The sequence below is a fragment of the Aotus nancymaae genome, unplaced genomic scaffold (genome assembly GCF_030222135.1).
Source record: "Aotus nancymaae isolate 86718 unplaced genomic scaffold, 86718_ANA_hifiasm-v0.15.2.pri h1tg000021l, whole genome shotgun sequence".
In the NCBI taxonomy this organism is placed as follows: domain Eukaryota; kingdom Metazoa; phylum Chordata; class Mammalia; order Primates; family Aotidae; genus Aotus; species Aotus nancymaae.
In genome coordinates, this window is record NW_026988433.1 from 27,672,824 (window position 1) to 27,694,672 (window position 21,849).

The window sequence follows — 21,849 nt, forward strand, 5'->3', positions numbered from 1 at the left end:
TTTTCAGAAGAGAAAACAGAGGCATAAAAGGGGAGAGATGTATCCTACAGAAGTGGAGACCCTAGAATTTCACCAAAACTCTAGGGAGTTTGGGAAGGGAAATCTTAAGATTACTGACCCCAATTCCTCTATTTTAATGTCAACTTGATTCCTCCACGATCCCAAAGCCAGGGCAGCAGGGTAGTGCATTTTTCAAGCACAGTAGCACAGATTCCTACCATTCATGTATTCATTTATTCAGTCAACAAACATTTACCAAGTTCCTACTTAGTGCCAAGAAATATGTACTATGAAAATATTTTTCCAGTAGGCAGCTAGAAGGTGCTTGGTTTGTGTTTCCTTTTCGGTTTCTTTTTCTTTTTCTTTTTAGCACATTTCCACTTAATTCACTGCATCAGGTCCTCAAATGCTCCTCCAAAAACTCAGTTCAGCTAATAATCAGCATACTGCCCTCTTTAGAACATTTACGATCAAATAACAGTTCTTTGTTTTTTCCAGTGGTAATTGTGTTTTCTGTTCAGTAACAATGGCAGCTCTGAAAGCGTATATTTTCTTTAGCAAATTTGAACAGTAAAGGCCTCTTATACTCCCTTTTCTGAGCTGAAGAAGGTAATTGAAAGAGTGCTTTGTAAAAGGCTCTGAAAAAACAAACATGGATTTGGCTAGAGTTTTATTGGAAATCTAGAAACCTAGAGAGGGGGAAGAAAATAAGTTTTCCAAATACCAGGACATTCTGAACAAACATGCTGGCCTACTCATCAATAAGCTTTTGCTATGTAACAAATGGCTCCCAAAACTTAGTGGCTGAAGACAGCAAACACTTATTATTTCCCATGAACCGCTGGGTCTGCTGTGTGGTTCATCTGGGCCCCTCTGGCCAGGACTGGATGGTCTAGGACAGCATCCTCAACCTTTTTGGCACCAGGGACCAGTTTCATGGAAGACTTTTCCACAGACAGGGGTGGAGTGGGTAGAGAAGATGGCTTCAGGTTGAAACTGTTCCACCTCAGGCCATCGGGCATTAGAGTCTCATAATGAGCATGCTACCTAGATCCCTCGCATGCACAGTTCACAATAGGGTCCATGCTCCTATGAGAATCTAATGCTGCCACTCATCTAGAAGGTGACAGGAGGCGGAGCTCAGGCGGTAATGCTCACTCACCTGCCACTCACCTCCTACCGTGTGACCCAGTTCCTAGCAAGCCATGGATCAGTACCAGTCTGTGGCCTGGGGTTTGGGGACCCCTAGTATAGGACACCACAGACATGTCTGAGGCCTTGCCTGGGATGCACAGGGCCTCTCTCTTCCTTCAGGGGCCTAGCCTGGGCTTCTTCACACACCATGGAAGGGTTCTCAGTAGCAAGCCTGGCCAAGTGCTTTTCAGGACTTTCCTGTCTGGTGCTGGCTACTCTCCTACTGGCTAAATCAAATTACAAAGCCAAGCCACATTCAAGAGCTGGAAGAACAGAATCTGCTTCTTAAGAGACAGATCTACAAAATATTGCACCCATTCTTTTCTCTTCATTCCTTCTGCTGCTGAGACTTTTGCTGGTTGAGAGCCCCCAACTGTCATCTCTCTCCAGAAATTGTTCTTTTTTCCTTGAAGAAAGCTGCCTCACTCAAGGACACCCCACCTTCCCAGGGGCAGCCTGCAATGGTAACTGTCTTAGTCCATTCGGGCTGCTACAACAAAGTGCCATGGACCGAGTGGCTTAGGAGCAACAGAAACCCATTTCTCACTGTTCTGGAGGCTGGAATTCGAGGCTCAGGATGCCAGCATGGTTGGGTTCTGGTGGAGGTTCTCTCTGGGTTGCAGATGGTCATCTCACATCTCATGTGAGAATTTTATCCTCACATGACAGAAAGAGAGAAGAGAGTTTTCTGGGGTCCCCTTTATAAAGGCATTAATCCCACTCATGAGGGTTTCATCCTCAGGACCTAATCACTTCCCAAAGACCCATCTCCATCACATTTGGGGGTTAGGATTTCAACATGAAGTTTTGGAGAGACACAAATCTTCAGCCCACTGCACCAGTCAATACAGGAATATAAACGCCTGGGCCATTTCCCAAACCTGGGACAAGTCTGAAGGTTCAGAGCTTCCCAAAAGAGTCAGCTGAGGCCTTAGATGAAACTGAATTGCAATTCACCACCTCTCTTTTCTCGATCTCGCTTCCTTCCCTGTCACCACAGGTGTCCATGCTGAGCACAACTCCTGGTGAACCTACACACTCGAATCTCTGTCCAGCACCTGCTTCCTGGGGAAATCAACCAAACAGATGATGCCAGGAGTAGTCTGAGAAAGAAGTTGCTAAGATGAGATCTGAGGCTGCCAGTCAACGACTGACAAGCAATGAGAACCCCATTACAATTGGTACATCGAGTTGATATAGCTCCTGACACAGGATGTCAGCGAAACTGGCAAAACTTCCAACAGTGTTAAAATGAAATGAGATACAGGTGGAAGGAAAGGCACTAGAGAGGCAACATATTTGGTGTTAAAAATACGTGGGAAGTAGTCATTATAAGGGCAGTGGAATTAAGTGGCTGTCGCTGAAGAAAAACGTATGCTTTGGAAAAAGATGACAAACTACTGAGGGTGACAAATAGTCAACTGAAAACTGAACACAAAAGCTCAAGTGCCTCCTTAGCATCGTTAAAAAAAAGAAAGACTCTTATCTCCTGCAGCAAAGGAGGTTAAATTCTCAACCTTAGGTAGATTTGCATTAATAGGACCCTGGCTGGGAAAGCAATGATTTGACCTTGGGTATGGGATGACAGCTGGGTTAATGCCCCTGAAAAAGCATGAATCCTCTGATTTCTCTGAATGTCTGGGCCTGCAAAATAACCTATCTTGTTAAGCGCCATCCCCGTTTGCCTTCTGAAAGGTGATGCAGAGGCCTTTCCTGGGTAAAAGAATGTGTGTGCCCCTGTGATCTGTCCATACTTCCCCCTGGCCTCTCAGTCAGATGCACATCCCAACTTGCAACACAACCCAGCGGTGGAGGTGCTGAACCTTATAAGGAAGAAAAGAACTCTACCCCACAGGAGCTACAGAATCCTGCCAAGTCTCATTAGGAAAGTACAAATGAGAATGCATTCTAAGCGTGCTGGATTAAGGAAGGTGTGAGAAATAGAAAACAAAACTGGATAAAAGAGAGTTTATCATTATTGGGCACTTCCTCCAAATATAGGATTTAATACCTTGGCAGGGACCCTGAGAGACACTGCAAACATGGTGTTAGGATGCTTTCTAGAAGTATGGAGAAAACAAGTTGTTGGGTTTTTTTAAGTATTCCATCTTGGCTGGGCATGGTGGCTCATGTCTGTAATCCCAGTGCTTTGGAAGGCCAAGGCAGGAGGATATGGACTCATCTAGCAGTAGGATTAGAAAGCACAGCTTGGATATGAAGCCAAATGCAGGACTCTACTCCTTCCTCTCTGAATTAAATGCATACCCAAGCCTGGGCAACATAGCAAGATCCCATCTCTACAAAAAATAAATTAAAAATATAATAAATAAAAAATTAGCCAGGTGTGATGGCACATGCCTGCAGTGTTCCAGCTACTCAAGAGGCTGAGGTGGGAGGATCACTTGAGCCCAGGAGGTCAAGGCTGCAGTGAGCTGTGATCATGCCACTGCACTCCAGCCTGAGTGACAGAGTGAGACCCTGTCTCAATGTATTAGTCCGTTCTCACACTGCTGTAAAGACATACCTGAGACTGGGTAATTTATTTAAAAAAAGAAGTTTAATGGACTTACAGCTCCACATGTTTGGGGAAGCCTCACAATTGTGGCAGAAGGCAAAAGACACATCTTACATGGTGGCAGGTAAGAGAAAGAATGAGAGCCAAGTGAAAGGGGTCTTCCCTTATAAAACCATCAGATCTCTTGAGCGTTATTCACAACCACAAGAACAGTAGAGGGGTAATAGCCCCCATGATTTAATTATCTCCCACCAGGTCCCTCCCACAACACGTGGTAATTATGGGAGCTGCAATTCAACATGAGATTTGTGTGGGGACACAGAGCCAAACCATGTAACTCAAAAACATAATAAAAATATATAACTGTATACCCAGTGGCAGGTATAACTGCAGATTGCCTGTTCCCTCCCAGAAACTCCTCCAGATGCTCAGCCTGCTCTGGGCTCTTTCCCTATGGAGGAGGCAGCTGTGAAGGTAACGTAGCTTATGGACAAACCCTGCCCCTGAGTTCAGAAGGGGCTATGCTGGCTATGGTCACTTCCCTTGGTCTCAATCTCATCCATGAGATATGTCCTTCCTTCCCCTGGTGGGACACATTAGCAAGAGGGGTGGAGATAAGGACAGGGGAAAGACAAGGGTGGGAGAGAGAAAAATGGAGCTCCTTCCTCCCCTGCCCTGCAGAAGTCAGGACTGGGTAGGGCGGGTGTTAAAAAGCCCAGTTATGGCACTGGCCCTGGGTGGGGAAGGCTTTATGATTTTTACAAATGATCATAACATTCATAGTTACCATTTGTTAAATTCTCTGATGTGCCAGACATCGTGCTAAGTGTGCGAATGGCTCAAACTGGGCTCCTGTCAATATGCCAAACCCAGCATAGGGGCTATAAGGATTCAGAAGCCAATTTGAAGAGGCTTCCATCGGCCAAAGATGGAACAGTGTGAACATGAATAAAGATAATAACTAAAATGGATTGGAACATATCCGAACTTTCATGAGGCTTCTCAAAAACCCTAATTGCTCACTGTTGGAAGATGTTAATGAACTAACTCCATATTCATGAAGCTGGGAGTAAAGGAAAAGGATCAAGCATTTATTTTGCCTTTTTTCTCTATAAACTATGCCACTGGATAACCAAATGGTAGATGAGGAGAAGTTGTTTTTATTTTTAAGTGTTTCATCTTGGCTGGGCATAGTGGCTTACATCTGTAATCCCAGTGCTTTGGGAGAGCAAGGCAGGAGGATCACTGGAGGCCAGAATTTGAAACCAGCATGAGCAACATAATAAGACCCTGTCTCTACAAAAAACAAAAATTAACCAGGCATGGTGGCATGGGCTTGTAGTCTTAGTTACTTAGGAGGCTGAGGCAGGAGGATTGCTTGAATCCAGGAGCTCAAGGCTGCAGTGAGCTATGGTCACACCACTGCACTCCAGCTTGGGCAACAGAACAAAATCTCAGCTCTTAAAAAAAAAAAAATCCACCTAATAAATACAGAAGTAATCAGAGAATTCATACCTAACCATTTTGCAAGCCCTAATAAATTATTAAATTTCAGCATTGAGCATTGATGCACCCACAAAAAGAGACAACCATTGAATGCCTCTAGTGAAATAACACAGTACCACCTATGGAATGGCCTTGCCAAGAAACATCAAATCTAAATATGATCAAGACTTTCTATTTAAATACTAATTTACATGGGGATGTCCCATCAACAAGTCCCAAATGGGAAACTCTACAGGACAAACAACCCAATTTGTTTAAGAAATAAATCACAAGAAAAAAATACAGATGGAGACAAAGATATTTCATCAGCAAATCACAATATGGAAACCTTATTTAGATGCTGATTCAAACTGTTAAAAAAAATTAACCAGCCTGCATGACAAGTTAAAAAATAAAAGAAACTTTAAAACATTTATGAGACGATTGAAAATATAAACATTGGCCAGATAATTTGAATCAAAATAATAGTGGGAGAGATTAGATGGAAGGACAGATCAAACAAGTTTGGCCATGACTCAGTCATTGTTGAAACCAGCTGATGAGTACATGAGGATTTATGATATGATTCTGTATATTTTTGTGTGTGTTCGAAATTTTCCATAATAAAAGTTTGAAAGTATATATGCAAAGGGGCCTATATAAAACCTTTAAACTCATCCACTCATCCACTTTAAACTCATCCACTCATGAGAAGAGAACATGAGTGGCCTGGCCTCCTCTGGATCTTTTGCCAGGAGCCTCATGGGGTTTACCCCACCTCACCTGAGGAGTTTTTCCTCCTGTCTGTTTAGTTGCAGTAGAAGTCTTAGAACACTGAATTTTATTCATGTTTGGGGAAAGAGAGAAACAAGGTGATTAGGATTGAAAGCACAAAGATCGCACTAGTGACTGACTAAAGTGATTTAGTCAGAGTAACGTCGAGGCTGAGTGGATGAGTGGATGAGTCATGGTAGAAAGAGTTCTTCCTCAAACACATCTGTGCCTCACAGCTGTATGTATAGATTGAGGGGAGAGGTCAGCTGGTGGCTGGGGTCCCAGGCAGAGGGGAGGAAGGGAAAATGCTAGGCAAATAGGCTCATTTAAGGGTCTATCAGAAGCAGGCAAGAACACCAAAAGAAAGTCCTACTAAAAGGTGGGAGGAAACCAACATGACGGACACATAGATACTTGCTGCTTAGGGCTGCCAGACTAATTTCCAGACCCCACCCCTTGGCAGACACAGGGCACTCAAAGCATTGCCAAAGCTGGGTAGATCGATTCCAGAAACGGGTGGGACTGAGCTTGCCAGCAAAGGTCCCTGGTGCCCAAGCCGAGCTCAGTGGGAGAAAGGCGGGCAGTAATATCTGCAGCACCTTAACCCTCTGGAGAGAATACTGAGGCAATTTTAGGATTGAATGGGGGTCCATTACGGAAAGGTTTTTTTATTGCCCACTTTCCTCTTCTGAAAAAAGCTTGCAGTCCCTATGTGTCTGAGACCACCATGTTGGAACCACATGGCCGACCTGACTGATCCAAGAGTTCACACCTAACCCTTGAGGAAAAAAGATCTGTAGGATAAGTTGGTCTGTCACATTTTTCTCAAGAATTTGAACTAAGAAACCAAGATTGAGAACGGTGAACCACACCATCAGATAGTGGAGCCAGTGAATGAATAAGATCATGTATTCCCATAGTGGGCAACTGAGTCACGCGAGGTGGATCTGGGTCTCATTTGCCCGTGTAACTTTAAGTGAGTTACTTGGTCTCCTTGAACCTGTTTCCTTCTCCGTAATGTGGGGATAATAAAGGTAACTATTCCAAAGTGATTTTTACGAGGATAAAATGAAAGTGTTTACAAAATGCTTATATAGTAAAAGTTCAATAACTATTAGCTATTATTACTATTGCTAGTAGTGTTAATACCACTCTTGGCTGTGGCTATTTTCGGCCTTGTGAGAGCAAAAGAAGCCCGTCGCAAGAGACAGACAATGCTAATCTGCCTTGAACACCGGTGAACATCAGGCACTGTGCTAAGTACTTGAGAGCTGTTAACCCACTTAAACCTCACAACATCCCCCAAGTCTGGCAATGTTCATTTCACCAATGAAGAAACAGAGGCACAAACAGAGTGATTTGCCAAAAGTTTAGGAAGTGGTGATGACAAGAATGAACACTGACCTTCTGTTTCTGGATCTATACTCTTAATCGCTCTGCGACTGCTCCATTATACAGATGAGAAAGCTGAGGCTCAGAGAAGATCATGCAGCTGCTGAGAAATGGGAGAAAGAGGGAATCCCTGCACTAACTGAGAACCAGAGAGCATGACCTGTGCCCCTAAAGTCCAGCTCCGGTCCCTGCGAGGCCCAAGCTTCTTTGTTTTCCAGTGTGATGATAATTTGTTTTCACCTTCAAATGAGCCCCCTCATTTAAACCACCTTAAATTTTGTTTCCTTAGCTCTAAAACAACAGGAACCGCGATGTGCTTCAGTCACCCACATTTGAGTCCTGTGTCCTAAACCTCTGCTGAAGTGGTTGTGGTGCCAGGAAAAACATCTTGTCATGGGATTCCATCTCAAATGTCTGGTTATTCTAATGAAGCTCACTATGTGCCTGCCCCACCTAATGATCGCTTCTATATGGCATCCATGTCAACCAGAATAAACACTCAGCCCCTCTGCACAAAGAAGGTCTTGACAGAGAGGGTGGTCAACACTTGGCCAGAACAAGATTCAGTGTGGATAATTCCCTTTTGAGAAAACCCTCCTTAGCCAGGACTCACAAAATAAACAGAGACAGGGCGAAACCACGAACAAGAGAAAAACTTAAAAACCGAAATGTTAAGGAAGGTACAAAAAGAGTCTTCTAAATGAGGCCAGACTCAAAATTCAAGACCTTCTCCTTTGCCCCGCCTGTTTTTCCACCCATCACCTCCAATCCTCAAATTTTCAAAAAGAAAGTCATTAAAAAAAACTATAAATTATTTCATCTGAGACCAAAGTTGTTCAATGTAAAGAAAGAAAGAAAGAATGTAGCAAAGAATTCCAGTTGTCAAATATCTGAAGCTAACTAATAGGCCTCAGCCATCTCCCATTTCATCTAAAAAGAAACCACCAGCCCCACACCTACACCCACACCCAAGAGTCAACAACTGGGAAACAATATAATTGCCCATAAAACTTGTAAAGTCAACATGGATTTTAAAAGAAAAAAGAAAAACAGAATGATCCTCTTTAAATAGGGCAAGAGCTTAGAGTAAAGACGTGCTATTTGAGTTGATGGAGTGAAGCACTGTAACTCCAAAATCATATAGCTCCAGGCCCCTAACTAGACACTGCCACTTAGCAGCCAGTGACCTTGGGCAAGTGACTTTGCCTCTCAGTGCCTCAGTTTCTTCATCTGAATAATGGGGATGATAAAAATAGAACCTACTTCAGAAGGTTGCTAGGAAGACTCATGCACAGTGGCATATTGAACACACTCCATGTATGCCCATTGTTATTTTTTATAATAAATTTAATTATATAAATATTCATGTGATCACAATGACATGTTTAATTAGATAAGTAGAGAAATCAAAGTTGTCCTCAAAGGTGAAGCAGCATATGTGACTCTGGTGTTGATGGAAACCTTAAACACAAAATGGCACCAATTCTCCATCCAGAATGTGGGGATTGTGGAAAGGAGAGCGTGAGCTTTCTACCGCAGTTTCCTTGGGTGACACTGGAAGAGGGAGTGAAGGAGGACTGGTAGGAAGCACCTGAGCTAATACTGACTAAGCACTTCTCCACTGCCGGGTATGGGGCTGAGAGCCACACACGCACACACACACACCTAAGCGCATCCACTCTCCATGATTCCACCGTGAGGCAGGTATTATTAGATGGGTGCGAAAGTAATTTTGCACACTGGAAAGGCAGTACAATTATGCCTTTCCAACAGTCCCCTAAGGTCTTAGCTCATTTCATCATGAGCTAATTTTTTTTTCCACCAACCTAATAAAACCTGCTTTACTCTCAATTTCCTCACCTGTAAAATGGAAATGATAATATTAGGTTGGTGCAAAAGTTTTTGCCATTTTTTTTTAATGCAAAAACTTCAATGCAAAAATTGCAATTACTTTTGCACCAACTCATATTATCATTCCCATTTAACAGATGAGGAAATTGAGAGTTAAGAAACATTCTGTGACTTGCTCAAGGTCATGTAGCCAGTAAGTGAAAGAACCGGGATTTTGATCCAAGTAGCTGTCACGACTACACTGCACTGACTTCCGATCACATGTAGATATTTCCCTTCTCTGGGCCTCAGGTTTTTCACCTACAAAATGGAGTTTGCGCTAACGGCCTTTGTAGCACTCATATTCTATGGCTATAAATATTTTTAAGATGTCATTCAGCCAGAATCGTATTTTCCAGCCAAGGGAAAGAGGAAATGGGCTGATATATGTTCCCTGAGCCTTTTCACAATTTTGTTTCTTGAGCTAGTTACAAGTGGAACTGAATGGAGAATGATACTGTTGCCAGTGAAACACAGGTGTCCCACAGGATGTCACACTGATGTCACACACTCACACTCGGCTCTATGAATGGGTGTGGAGGGCAAGAGTCTTGCCAGGAGGACTGACACTGGTGTTCAGCACATCAAGTCAGCAGGTAGACTCTGTTGCCCTTGGTATCCTACTTACTGTCCCAGCAAACGGCTTATGGTAGAGCAAGGGTGGCCTCGTCATGCTTCAAAGAACCAGCTTTGGAATTCACCAGCCTGAGATCAGTTCTCTGTCCATTCACTGACCAACTACACAGTCTCAGACAAATCACTTCACCTGTCACAGCCTCCGCTTCACCACCTGTAAAATGACGGTAGTGGTGCTTACTACACAGATGTGTGGAGGGTTAGATGAGATAATGCAGGTACATCACTTAGCATAGTGCCTGAACCCTAAGTGAAAAGCAGCTCTTATTTTCAAGGGATGACACAAGAGCATTTCAGCACAGGAAGCTATCGAGCCTATCACAGCCCCAAAACATCAAGAGCACAGACTTAAAGATCAGTTGGAGATTAGAACCTACACTATCTTCACATAAAAAATGTCCAGGCCGGGCATGGTGGCTCATGCCTGTAATCCCAGCTCTTTGAGAGGCTGAGGCAGGCAGATCTCTTGAGCTCAGGAGTTGAAGACCAGCCTAGACCACATGGTGAAAACCCTTCTCTACAAAAAAATACAAAAAATTAGTCAGGCGTGGTAGCCACCTGTCGTCCCAGCTACTCAGGAGGCTGAAGTGGGAGAATCACCTGAGCTAGTAGTGAGCCATGATTGTGCCACCGCACTCCAGCCTGGGCAACAGAGTAAGACTGTCCAAAAAAAAAAAAGGTTAGATGTTGAGGCTAGGGTGGAACAAAAGTGCTGATCCTACTGAACATAATATTTCCAACCATTAAAAGTGAATAACTTAGGCAAACATTTCTGGGTATTCATGAAATGAACTCAGCAGAGTACTGCTGAAAATTCTGGAGGAAAGACAGTTTATCAGAGTGCCCACAAGTCTGCCAAAAGCCTTCTCCAACAGCTTGACTCTCAACCGCACATCCTTAGTTGAAAACACACCATTTAAAAAGCCATCTGAAAGGCTCTGTCCAGGAAAGGAAAGTCACTTTCCATGGGTCAGCAAAAAAGAATCTACTCCTGACAGCCAAAGCCTCCCCACTACTCCTCTCACTAATTAGCAAAAATACAACCTTGATCTCTAAACCAAAATAAACTGCTTCCATTGTGTGGCTTTCACAGATGATTGAGCAAGATCAGCACCTGAAACCCCTTCAGGTATTGCATTAGTCTGTTTTCATGCTGCTAATAAAGATAAAGGCATGCCTGAGACTGGGTAATTTATAAAGGAGAGAGGTTTAACTGACTCACAGTTCAGCATGGCTGGCGAGGCCTAAGGAAACTTATACAATCATGGTGGAAGGGGAAGTAAACATGTCCTTCTACACACGGCAGCAGGAAGGAGAAGAATGAGAGCCCAGCAAAGGGGGAAAAGCCCCTCGTAAAACCATCAGATCTCCTAAGAACTCACACACTATCACAAGAACAGCAGCATGGGAGTAACTGCCCCCATGATTCAACTACCTCCTACCAGGTCCCTCCCATGACATGTGGGGATTTGGAGGACTACAATTCAAGATTAGATTTGGTGGGGACACACCCAAACCATATCAGGTATGCTCTCCCAAGGGACCGACTCCAAGGCCACGTTTAACACTGCAAATTAAACTCCCTATGCTGCATCTTGGGAAAAGAATGAACCAGTATTAAAGAAGGATATTTCCATCATGGAATCCTTCTCTGAAACAGCCAATGGCAAAAAAAAAAAAAAAAAGACAAGAAAAGTGCTCAATAAATGCACAGAAATGTGCACCATGGAAAGAACTCAATTATACTGATACACATATGAAGGAAAAAGGGAGAAAGAACTCAGGAATTCAGACAAGAAAATAAGACAGTGTATTAATATATTCATTTCAGCATAACAAACTAACCCAAAGTTTAGCAGCCTAAAACAACAAATATTTATTATCTCATACAATTTCTGTGGGTCTGGAATTCTGGAGCACCTTAGCTGAGTAGTTCTAGCTCAGTCTGTCATGAAGTTGCAGTGAAGATGTTGGCCAAGGATGCCTTTATCTGAAGGCCTGGCTTGAACTGGTGCATCTACTTCTGGATGGTTTATGTACACGGTGTTTGTTGTTTTCACAAGGCCTCAGTTCGTCCTCCATGAGCTATCTGAGTGTCCTCACAACATAGCAACTACTCCCCCCAGAGAAAATGCTCCAAGAGAGAGCAAGGTGAAACCACAATGTCTCTTCTGACCTAGCCTCCAGAGTAACTCACTGTCATTTCTACGATATTCTATTGTTGGCACAGATCAGCCCCATTCAATGTGGTCACTGACACAAGAGATGCATATTAGGAAGCAAGGATCATTGCGACCATCTGCTAGCTACCACAGACAGACAAACAGAAAAGAGGTTAGCTTACAAATAGATTTTAATTACTAAATTACGGCATAATCGCAAAGGACAATTCAGCCAGGGAAAGTAATGATTTCTCAGGCTAGTAACATCAGTCAAGAGCACGCATGGTACTTCAAAGAGGCAAAATGTAACATAAATGATACGCTATGTGTTATAATGCCGGTTTTATTTATTATACTACCTTTGTACCTCCTGAAAGGACACATGAGGTGGAATAAGTTCCATGTGCTGCTAATTAGATTAATACAACTGGAATGAAGACTGCTGAGTTAAGGAAAACATGAGGTTGGCGAGCTTTGACTTCCTGCCAAAGCCAAGGCAGCCTTGGCTCAGTTCGGGGCATTTCCTATGCAAGGGTGGATCCGGAGAAATGCAGGTGTGGAGTTCCCACAGATCTCAGAGAATCCCTGACAGGACAGGATGAAAATGCAAATTCAGCAGGGACACTAATTGCAATAAGGTCCAGAAATTGCAATAGAGAATTTGGGGATTTATTCAGAGATCCTTTCCCCCAGCCCCACAGAGGTCCTTAACTATTAGTCCTTGCTTCTTCAACATCACAAGATGGCCAAACAATATACACTCTACATTTCAGAGACTTTCTGCCTGCCTCCTGTCTTAAGCCATTTCTGAAATCAGCAAATATCATAAGAGGGAAATCGACCTTGTATGGGATCAGTTCACTGCCCCTCCCTTCTCCCTGGGACCTTGGCCCCTGAACCTCTACATTGTGTCTTTCTAGCCCTGTGGGACAGCCAAAAATTCTGCCTCTTATTAGCAGCCCTTCTATCCAGACCCTTTGCCTCTGTTCTCAGATTCTCACCCCATTCCCAGAACGGTCAAATGCCTCGAGGGGAAAAGTGGCTATAGAATGTCAACTAAACTCTGTGATTCCCTCTTCTCCAGGATTTTGGCCCCTCAAGTCTTAGCTGCCTCTGGAGTTCTCTCATGCCTTTAAACAGATTTTTTTCATATATCTTTACAGGTTTTCTAGTTGTTCTTGGAAGATAAGTAGTCTTATTTGAGTTACTTCATTACCTGCAGGAGTATACTTTTAAATTTCCAGATATATAAAATTTTTTATTTCCCATTTTGTTAGTGATTTCTAACTTCATAATATTATGTCATCAGAGATTTCTTTGCAATCTGTTGAGACTTCCTTATAGCCTAGTACAAGATTTTTTTTTAATGCAAATACCCAATGTGTGCTTGAAAAGAACGAATATTCTCTAATTGCTAAATGCAGAAATCTGTATATGCCCATTAGGCCAAGCTTTTTATCTTTTTCAAATCACTTAATTTGCATAAGTTATTGCACATGTAAAAGTTTGAATAGTTCGTCTTTTAATCTGGTATAAGAGAAAGGATCCAGAGGTCAGAAAACAGTAAGAATTTTTGGTCTAATAATAAATCACTAACAATTGCTTCCATTTCTAAATTATTGTGTTGCTTAGGGGAATTTGATGAACAAGGTTGGCAGCCAATTTAAATTTTCCTTGAAAAAAAGACAGTTTTAAAATACCTCTTGACACACTAAACATTTTTAATTATTAGAAACCTCCATTTCTGTCTCCGTTGGATATTCATAAAATGCTTCTAAACCATCTAATTGATTTTGTTTTAAATGTTGAGTCCAAAGCTTAGTCTTTCAATTACTTTCATGAAGATTTAACTGCTCCTATAGGCATGGTAATATAGTGAGCCCCACATTGCTATATTGAAATCATTCTGCTTACTAAAGTCAGAACTACAACAAAAACTTTAAATGTGAAAATTATCTATGACATTACATTGTCACAACTTACCATGTTTTTTCTTCTGCTGTTACTACAGAGCTGATCCATTGAGCAATGATAGAGCCTCACCCAGGCCATACTTGAGAACGGCCTGCACATATAAGAATGTATTCACTTGCACGGTTTTAGGCAAGTATATGAGTGCTAGCCTAAAGTGCCTGAAATATTAGTATAACACCCCACCCGCATAAGTCAATGAGACTTCCACAGGAATTTTAAATATATGCAGAGCTCTAGTCCAAAGTTTACATAAACCATGCAACATACAATAGAGGACCAACTGGTGGTGGTTTCTATTTGCTACATTTAGGTATATAACACATTTGAAGCTGTGTTGTTTCTATAGTCTTTTAAATCAATTTTATTGAGGTATAATCAACATGCAATAAAATATACCAATTTCAAGAATATGTTTCTATTAGTGTTTTAAATAATTAAAAAGTAGACCAGGTACAGAGGCTCATGCCTGTAATCCCAACACTTTGAAAGACCGAGGTGGCTTGCTAGAGCCCAGACCAGCCTAGGCAAAATGATAAGATCTTGTCTCTACAAACAATTTAAAAAGTAGCCAGACATAGTGGTGTGTACCTGCAGTCCCAGCTACTTGGAGGTTGAGGTGGGAGGATCACTTGAGCCTGAGAGGTCAAGGTTGCAGTAAGCTGTGATGGCACCACTGCACTCCAGCCTGGGTGACAAAGCGAAATTGTGTCTCAAAAAAAAATCAATTTTTAAAATGATGGTTTAGATTATAATCTTCAGCATTTCCACTAAATCTAATCTTTTTCATCTTAAATATATCCTCCCTGGGATGGGCATGACCAGGTGTTTTGAAATATTACAAAGCTATCATTAAACGGTTTGGTATTGAAGTATTGTATTAGTTTGCCAGAGCTCCCCTACTAGAGTACCACAAACTGGGAAAAATGTATTGTCTCACAGCCCTGGAGGCTGGAAGTATGAAAGTAAAGTGTTGGTAGGGTCATGTGCCCTCTGAAGCATTTAGGAAAAGCTTCCTATTTTGCTGCTTCCTAGCTTTTGGCGGTTAGCCAGCAATCTTTGGTGTCCCCAGGTTTATGGAAGAATCACTCCAGTCCTCCACTTCAGATGGCTGCCTTCCCCCTGTGCATGTCTGTCTCTGCATCCAAATTTCCCCTTTTATAAGGACACCAGCCATATTGGATTAGAGCCCACCTAATAACCTCATTTTAATTTGATTACCTCTAGCAAGATCCTATTTTCAAATAAGGTCAGTTACCATAGTATTGGGGGTTAGGACATTAACATATGTCTTTTGGGGGACATATTTCAACCCATAACAACCACAAACAGCAGATGGGATAAAATCTTGCCAGAAATTGACCCGAATACAAAAAAAAATTAGAATTCTATAAATGTGGCATTTCAAACCAGTTGAGAAAAAATAGATTACTTAATACACAGTGTTTGAACTATCAGGTAGCCCTCTGTTGTGTCAGCAGTGAACTCTTGTACCAAGACCTAACACCTCGCACCTTGTATGCTTTCTAGGCCCTGATTCTTGTCCCCGGGGAGGCCTTGCTGTCTTTAGGTGTCCCTGGGTTTATAGAGAATACTCCTATGTCCCTCGTGAGTCAGAATATGCCTGTGTCCTTCCAAATAAATTTACCTTTTTGCAAGGACTGAATTGAGTTGGGTTTTGTAGCTTGCAACTATTTGAAAGGCTGATGGCCTTCTAACTGGACATTCTTTCTCCTAGTGAGAAGTGTATATGTTCTTCCTAAAAAGGCTCTCCTCACTATCACCCTGTCTCCTTCCCAATTCCATCTGGTTTCTCACCTCTACCTGGAAGTAGGCTATTTGAAGTAAATTGGTTACTTCTGCATCTTCCATCATTCCGGGCCTCCCAGGAGAAGTGATCAGTCAAAGCAGAAGCTGTCCTTTGAGGGCCACTAGGAAGTCTGTGAAGCCAGCTAAGATCGCTGCTATTTTAAAAGCCAGACATCAAAGTATTTGGATGGAATCCAGAGTTTCCTGCCTCACTGCAACCTCCTTCCAGAAGAGAATCAAAATGTGGGGAAGAGGGAAAACTGCTCTAATTGAACCCCTAATTCCCAAAACTGCTATTGGACTCCTTGCCACAGAAAGGGGACTCCTTGGAAGTGAGCTTATGAAAATATTTTTCTGAAAACCGATGAGACCAGGGGTTGTGCTAAAACCAGACAAAGTGTACATCAGGCCAGAGGCTCTAGTTCTCTTCCAGGTTTCCTCTCACATTGCCCAGTTTTGCTTTTCAAAGAGTAACAGTAATTCCCATCTATTATGTATCTTACACGTATACAAAAAGAATCACATGATTACATTATTTAATTATTACAACAGCCCCATAAGGTAGTTCTATTATTATTTTCCTTTTCCAAATGAGGAAACCGAGTCTCAAGGAGTTTAGCTAAGTTGCCCAACACCACACATTTAGGAAGTGACATGGATCAGATTTGAACAGAAGGCTTGGCTGATTCCAGAGTCTGTGCTCTTAACCTCTACTCTGTAAGTCCCAAACCAAAATATCTAAAGGCACCAGGGGACACAGGCATGAGGGTGGGCGGTAGGGAGTGGTAGGAGGTAGAAAGGGACAGAATGGCGAGCTGGAGAGCTTGGGCCTCACCTGCAGAAGGCAGGCTCTTTGCAACATAGCCCTGTGGGAATGTGAGTCCATTGTGGCCAGATTTTTCCATAGGAGAACCTTGAAATTTGGATTTTATATAAAAAAACTTCCAACTTTTAGGTATTGACTACCAATTCAATTTATATATATATATATATATATATATATAGTTATATATATTCAATTTATGTACACACACACACACACACACACACACACACACACATAGTGCAAGCTAAAAAATAGGCATCTACAGCCCACCATTAGACGGGACTCTTATTTCCCACTCCCCATGCTTCCCATGGGAGGAACTTTAGCTAGACTACCCCCACTTCTCATCTTTTGCCTCTGATTGGTAAGTCTTGGAGAAAGACTCAACTTAGCTCCTTCCTCCTGGAGAGGCAGCCTGTCCATGGAGGGTCTCTGCTTCCTGGAAAGGGAAAGTCTGTCTATTTAGGGATGAGGCACCCACAAACCCACTTCCTTACAAACAGAAAACCAATTCTCCAAACTGCCTGGCTCGCATTACTTTTCTGTGGCTGCTGTAACAAAGTATCACAAAATGGGTGGCTTAAATCAACAGAAATTCATTCTCCCACAGTTCTGGAGCCTAAAAGTCCAAAATCGAGGTGTCAGCAGGCTCATGCTCCCTCTGTAGGCGCTGGGAAAGATCCTTCCTCACCTCCTCCAGCTTCTAGTGACTCTGGCAATCCTTGACATCTCTGAGCTTACAGCTGCATCACTCAAGTCTCTGCCTCTGTCTTAACAAGGTGTTCTCTGTGTGTCTCTGAGTCTGTCTTCTCTTATAAAAACACTAGTCATCGCATTAGGGCCACCCTAATCCAGAATGACCTCGTCTTAACTGATTACATCTGCAAAGAGCCTATTTCCAAATAAGATCACATTCTGAGGTTCTAGCAGACATGATTTGGGGCTACTCAACTCAACAGAGTTGTTTTCACTTTCCCTTCTTAATATGCAACATTTTAATCTTCACCTGTCTGATTCCACATCTGTCTCTACACTGGTTCCAACTGGGAGAGGAAGAAAGGACCTTTGTTTCCTTATCTCCGAAAACCCAGCAGCCATATTCGACATGAATTCCACCAATCCGCAGCCTCTAAAGGGCACCATCATTAGCTAATTTCTCTCATCTCTCCTTTTTTTCTCTTCCTCCCTCTCATTTTCTCTTCTCTCTCTTTCTTTGTGTTATTAAGCACTCCTTTGCCAGTTAGATCTCTGGTGCATGCTGCTGCCTTGCTTTAGTGGAAAGGCACTAAAGTTTTACAGACCTGGGTTCAAGACCCACCCCACTACCTGCCAGTCCTTACAGCCTGACCCTTTGTAGACGTTCGGTAAAGGTGTGGGTAGAACCTGCCAGTGGATGAGAGGCCTTGAGGCAAGTGCATTGCTCTCCTGTATCTCAGTTTCCTCTTTTGAAACATGGGAGTGTTGAGAAATATTAAATCTCTGCTTAATGAAAAAGACTATGAAATAAATGGTTCTCATATGAGTGGGATCAAGGAGACAGAACTGTTATATGGTCAATTTTTGCGGATGTTAAGAGAATTCACAGCAGCTCAGCACAGTAAACAGAGCAGCCCTAGAGGCCTTCCAAGCAAGCTGAGCTCCAACATCAGGAGCTACTCCTGCAGCCCATAGCTTCTCAGCAGAGCCTGGCTTCCTTCCCGCTCTCCCTCTCCCTCTCTCCCCTGCCCCACCACTTTTCCATTGCCTAATTGCCCACCCCACCACCCCCACTCCCACACAGGCCATAGCCTCATGGATTTCCAGATGTAAAGATCTAAGTGCTTGATACAGTGTGGATGCTTGTCTCTTCCAAATCTCATGTTGAAGTGTAATGTCCAATACTGGAGTTGGGGCCTGGTGAGAGGTCTCTGGGTCATGAGGGCAGATAACTTGTGAATGGCTTGGTGCCATCCTCGTGACAGTGAGTGAGTTCTGGCGAGATCTGGTTCTTTAAAAGTGTGCGGTGCCTCCCTACACCCGCCCTCTTGCTTCTGCTCTCGTCCTGTGACCTGCTCCCACCTTGCCTTCCGCCACGGTTGTAAGCTTTCTGAGGCCACGCCAGAAGTAGGTGCTGGAGCCACGCTGGTACAGCCTGCGGAACCATGAGCCAATTAAACCTCTTTTCTTTATAAATTACCTAGTCTCAGCTACTTCTTTAGAGCAACACGAAGAATGGCCTGACAGGGTGCCATTGCGCTGTGTACTTGATACACTCCTGAGAAACAATTTGGCTCTTCACCAGAGCCACTAAAGCCAGAAGAGGTGCACGTTGCTCTCAAATACAATTTCAGATTGTTTGTTGTTATCATTGTTGCTTTTAGAGACAAGATCTCCCTCTGTTGCCCAGGCCAGAGTGCAGTAGCTTGATCATAGCCCACTGCAGCCTGAAACTCCCAGGCACAAGCAATCCTCCCACCGTAGGCTCCTGAGTGGCTGGGACCACAGGCACACACCACAATACTCAGCTAAGTTTTAAATTTTTGTAGAGACAGGGTCTCACTATATTGCCAACAGGCTGGTCTCAAACTCCTGGGCCCACTTGATCCTTCTGCCTCAGCCTCCCAAAGTGCTGGGATTACAGGTGTGAGCCACTGCACTTGGCCTCTAGATTGTTTTTAAAAGTGATTTGTCACTGGGTATATCCCAGCACTTTGGGAGGCCAAGGTGGGTGGGTCATGAGGTCAGGAGTTCAAGACCAGCCTGGGCAAGATGGTGAAACCCTATCTCTACTAAAAATACAAAAAAAAACAGTTAGCCAGGTACAGTGGCAGGCATCTGTAATCCCAGCTACTCAGGAGGCTAAGGCAGGAGGATCACTTGAACTCTGGTGGCAGAGGTTGCAGTGAGCTGAGATCGTGCCACTGCACTCCAGCCTGGGTGACAGAGTGAGATTTTGTGTTTAAAAAAAAAAAAAACGTGATTTGTCTGGCCAGGCACCGTGGCTTGGGCCTGTAATCCCAGCACTTTGAGGCCAAGGCAGAAGAATGACTTGAGCCCAGGAGTTTGAGACCAGCCTGGGCAACATGATGAGACCCATCTGCACAAAAATTTAAAAAATTAGCTGGGCATGGTGTGCATGCCTGTGGTCCCAGCTACTTGGGAGGCTAAGGCAGGAGGATTGCTTGAGCCTGGGAGTTCGAGGCTACAGTGAGCTATGATCATGCCATTGCACTCCAGCTGGGCAACAGATTGAGACCCTGTCTCTAAATAAATAAATAAATAAATGTGATTCTTCTTCACTGAGGCATGAACAAGAAAAAATGGAAATAATAGCAGCCATCAACAGGACCCGAAGGAAGAGCAAAAAAGAATGGGCGGGAGACCCTTGGGAGAATTCTTGCAGCAGAGAGAACTTTGCTTCTGGGGCTCCATGAGAGTCCATGCATGTGTCTGTGATGACTCTATGTTGGCTTCTGCTGGGCCAGGGAAGGCTTCCTGGAAAAGGTGACAGCTGAGCCTGAGGATGCCTCCGCCATAGTGGGGTGAACTGAGCATCCCAGGCAAGGAGAACGTATTGTTTAAAAGCTTGGTGACAAGAAATTTCAGGGCCTCCAAGCCACTCACAATGACTGAAGCATTGTGGAGGGAAAGGCCAAGTGGTGAGAAGTGGGATTTGGAAAGGGCAGTGGACATGTGTCGTGTTGGGACCATCCCTCTCATACTGGAGAAAGTACCATGTTATGAGTCACTCCCTCCTCCCCAGGGGAGGGAGCCAGAACTCCACCTGGCAGCCACCCTTGCAGCTGGGGCCAGTCATGTGACATAGACTCCATCAGTTAGATGCATGCATTCCAAGCACACAAAGTGAGGACGGGAGGTGCTAGAAGGAGCAGGGCATTGATGCAGATGGCAGAGCCTCGGGTGTGTAATCCCAGAATCACGAGTGGGAAAAGTAGAGTCTGTGCTGAGCACAGCAGCAGCAGAAGCAGAAGCATTGGGGTCTTCACTGGGGCACCCCCATGGGATGAGTTGGGTCTTGCTTCTAGCTGAAATAGCCTCAAAGCCTGACACTCTCTGCCTTCCTTCTCCCTCCTCACCCCCAAGATTCTTGCACTTTCTAATATACTTTAATACATGCATTTTCTGCTACAATTAGTTAAAGTGGATTCTGTGTTTCAACAAGAGCCCTGTTACAGTAATCAGTATTAGGAGTGGTCTGAGGTGGCCAAACACTCAAGGAAATGAAAATCAAGGATGAATTTTCTGGCATGGTTGGATCTGAGGTCAGGAGAATACAGCTAAAAATAGAGGATCAGGCTCTGACAGTGCATGTCCTTATGTGTGTAAATCCAACCACTGCACTATCACTGTGATCTCTGGAAACGAAATGCCCCTGGAAGGCAAAGCTTTAGGGAACCCCATAGCGATCATCCTCAACAGTGTGATGAGCATGCAGAATTCGAGGACCATGGGTGGTAGTGGTGAGTGGATGATGGTCTCCACTTCTTCATGCCTTTCTAAAAGGAGTATGCGTCCTTGTCATAAAGGGATCACGCATGCATCCTGAGCCTGTAACTTCCCAGTGCTTCTCAGTAGGGTAAGAAGCTTCATCAGCCTTATCTCATTAATGATCTGACCCAAAGAAAATATTTTAAAACAGAAGGTGGGCCAGGTGCGGTGGCTCATGCCTATAATCCCAGCACTTTGAGAGGCCGAGGCAGGTGGATCATGAGGTCACGAATTCAAGACCAGCCTGACCAACATGGTGAAAACCCATCTCTACTACTAAAAATATTTAAAAAAAAAAAAATTAGCCAGGCATAGTGTTGCACGCCTGTAATCCCAGCTACTCAGGAGGCTGAGGCAGGAGAATCGCTTGAACCTAGGAGGTGGAGGTTGCAGTGAGCCAAGATCACTCCACTGCACTCCAGCCTGAGCAACAGAGTGAGACTCCATCTCAAAAAAAACAAAACAAAACAAAACAAAAACAGAAGGTGTAGGCAATCCTTTGAGGAATTTTGCTGTAAAGGGAAACAGAGAGCAGAGCCCTAGCTGGAGGGGTCATTCTCATGGCCCTGGTCTTGAGAATCATTGAGAAAGATGTAACTCTACCTCACCTGGAGGAATACAGTGGTGATGCCGAACTCTGCTTCTCAGCTCCTGATATTCCTTCCATATAGAAGAAGCTCCACCCTTTTTCCATCCCTCTCATTCAC

General features: G+C 43.6%; 1 long non-coding RNA gene across 1 annotated transcript in view; it reads right to left on the reverse strand.

Moving 5' to 3' along the window:
• The window catches only part of LOC105728680 (uncharacterized), a 110,143-nt gene extending 88,294 nt beyond the window's left edge, over positions 1 to 21,849 (reverse strand). Inside the window, exon 1 of the long non-coding RNA XR_002479373.2 lies at positions 21,751 to 21,849. This is a non-coding gene — a long non-coding RNA (uncharacterized LOC105728680). The remainder of the gene's footprint in view (positions 1 to 21,750) is intronic.